Here is a 3,476-nt window from a genome sequence, read left to right as displayed (position 1 = left end):
ATAAACTGTTTTGCTTACAGAAAGTTTTCTGTCGTCGAATTCCTCACGGGTTTGAAACGACAAGTGATAATCGTACCTCGTCTCTGGATATTTCAACAAGAAAAGCAATGGTTTTGCCATTGGCCTCCTCTTGCATTCAGTGAACGAGAGATTAAAAGAGCCATCTATGCTGGAGATGAACCGGAGGTCAACAGATGGAGAGAGTTGGTGGTCAAAGTTTATTTCATCGGTAATTACATTCTTCAAATTTGCTCATATCTGTGCAAAACATCTCATTTCTTTTTCAATCAAAAAAACATCTCATTATATTCACTCAAGATTTTTTTCTTTCTCATCATCAGGTGATCCAACAACATGCAAACAGAAAGAAGCCCAGCTGATCGAAAATGGAAGCGACAATATGGACGAAATCGATGAGACCAGTGCCGATGAAGAAACGGACGATGAAAAACAGAAGCAACTCCAAGAAGAAGAGTGTGAAAAAACGAATGTTAACACCGTTTCTCCCTCCACATCCGCAGGAGAGACTGGAAAATCCAGCCCCATTGCCACTCGCAGAATGTCCAATAAAATCGTCAAGAGAAGGGGACAGAACATCACAACAAAGTCCCTTCGAGGTTGCGACTGCTCAACATCGATGAGTAAGTAATTTCGAATTAAATGCCTTGAATGGTAATTTCTGCACTTTTTTTATATTACAAATGCACTTTTCTGCAACTGTAGGGCGATTCTACCAAAAATGGACTGAGCAACAGAAGCAAAATGGTAAGGCGGTTTACTTTTTAGATTTCTCCATCTTCTCGATTGTCTTCATCCATGACTACATTTTTTTATGATCATTAATTCTCAGGGAGACGGCACAAAAAAATGCTTAAGATGATTATGGAAATCCAAGGTGACCTGCAAGGGAGTTCGAGTACTGACCACGCTTCACTTTTAAACCTCAAAATCAGTGATGTCGTTGCCCCAATCCAAACGATGGAAGAGCTGCTGAAGGTGGAAGGAATATTGGACGAAGAGAAGTGCAATGCAATCGTAAGTAAATTACATATATCAGAAGCCTAATAAGATTTCAATTGATCATTTTTAACATAATCAACAATCTTTTATTTTCCAGAGAGGATTCTTGAAATTCAAGCTAAGGGGGTGCTGCCAAACTACCGCAAAAGCCGTTTTGGAATCGATGATGTCCAATGCCCTGATGACACAGATGAATTGGGAAGGAAAAAAATCAGGAAAGAAAGGGTTCAAGAAAATTGCTCCAACCCTTCAGAAAGCAATCTTCGGTGAGTCAGATTCATTCTCGTCTGTGAATCAGCCCATATTTGCACCGTAAAGAAAATTGACTGTGAGTCGACACCAAACGAAGTGAAAGTGAGTCCACACCGTTTTTCGGTGTGGATGAGTTAGGCGGAATTGAGAATTCAAGTCCGAAACAATAGTATATTACGATACAAGTGAAAAAAAGTAGTTGTTGACGACTGTGAGGGTTACAGGCCGAGCCGAAGGCGAGGGCTGTAATCACACACGTCAGGAAGTACTTTTTTTCATATGTGTCGTACGACATTTTATGATACTGGTGAAAGAAAGGCGGTTCTTTGCGCGTGAAGCGTGCAAAAAAGTGGCCTTTTTTTCACTTGTGTCATAAAGTCAATTTTAACACAGAAATGGTTCACTCCGCACACTGGGGGCATTCACTCCGCAATTTTATTTACAGTGTTTTTTTCAATTTATTCAGCGGGTGTAATCATGTTTGAGTTGATAACTGAAATAATGCTGGATCTTTCATTGATAGATGGAGCGCGTTTAGCTGTGAACAACAAATGGCCAGAAGACAAGCTGAAAAATCACTTGATGAGGACGATGGTACGAGCCGGAACTCCCAAGACACCCAAGGTGGCCCTCGCAACGCCAATGGACGTTCAGTAGCCACCGTGAATTTGTATTGGAATGAATAGTAATAATAGTCATAATAATAATAACGTATTGTGTAAAATATTGTGTGAATTTGCATTGGGATGATTAGTAATGATACTCATAATAATAATAACGTATTGTGTAAAAGTATCTGAATAAATTTATCATTCAATTAAAGAAACAATTCTAATTTGATATTTACGTATAATAAAATATGCCGTTTCTTCTTCAATTTGATTTCCAAGAAATCATTTTAACCAACATTTTACTCTCAATTCATCGTTAATCACTAAGAAAACTTGGTGGGAACACAAAAAAAATAGAACCCGGTATATTCCATTCTCAAAGTCTCCTGATTCTATTTGATTAGCTATAATGAATTAATTGAATAATTCTAGAGTTTATAAGCTAATCGTGAGCTCATAATGGATGAATTAAATAATGGAAGAATATTCATTTTTGAACGTGCGTGGATTTTTGTATTCAGAAGCAGTACAGACAGTTGACTACAAATTGAAAAAAGAAAGAAAAAAATAATTCAATATTTATATGAAGTAATGGCGACAAATTTTTGCTCCATTGCCGTCTCCTAATAATTTTCCGGCCTTATCATTGAAGAAACGAGGAAGTTGTTATTTGAAAATTATTATACGAAAATCTTTCCAACCATGGAAATGGGATGAAGATGAGGGTGATCGGAAGTGGATAATTTTTATTTATTTTTAATGTTCAAAACTATGCGCTGGTGACAGGTCTGAGTGCCACCATATTATTCGGACACCCCCTCCCTGAAAAAACATTTTAATTATGTTTCAATGAAACGTACATGAACCTTTCCGATTCAACATCATTTGGATCTGAGAAAGGAAACATTAATTGGAGCCCCCCATAGATACAATTGCAAAACATCGCATCATAAACGTTTTATTCACCTTCACCACTAACCGTCCCTCGGATGTATTTTACAGTCGGTCGAAGAATGTTCTCCACGATATTGGAAAATTATGTTCGAAGAACATCTAGCGAGAAACATTCAAGGAATGAATTGTACGTGCTTCTAATAAATGTGATTAATACGTCAGGACAAAGCGTCCCGCAATCGTACTCACCTGAACGTGATAAGAATGATTGAGTAGAAACGTTTATTGAAGGTATCGAAAAAACCTGTCAACAACGTCACAGGATAAACGTATCATTTAGGTGCAATGATAGATTTATCACGAATGAATCTCCCTTAGGCATCATGAAATGTTCAGGAAACATATTTGAAAAAAAGTACTCGCAACGTACTCAATGGGTTCTCAAAAGAACGTCTTTGATCGACTCGGTATGAGACGTGAATGAAACGTTGTGTTGGAGACATCCTCGTACGTTCTATTATCAAACGTCATTGATATGTATTTCATCCAAACGTCCAACAAAATATATCAAGATGTAGGTTTGCAATATGTTTTTTCACCGACCTCTTTTACATTCGCTATCACACATTTAAAAGATGTTTTCTAAAATCAAATGGGAAACGATTCACAGAGTTACGCAAAAAGTTCGTTCTGGAAACG

The sequence above is a fragment of the Diachasma alloeum genome, unplaced genomic scaffold, assembly GCF_001412515.2.
Source record: "Diachasma alloeum isolate Michigan unplaced genomic scaffold, Dall2.0 Dall_scaffold_00342, whole genome shotgun sequence".
NCBI lineage: Eukaryota > Metazoa > Arthropoda > Insecta > Hymenoptera > Braconidae > Diachasma > Diachasma alloeum.
Note: the sequence above shows the minus strand (reverse complement) of the source record.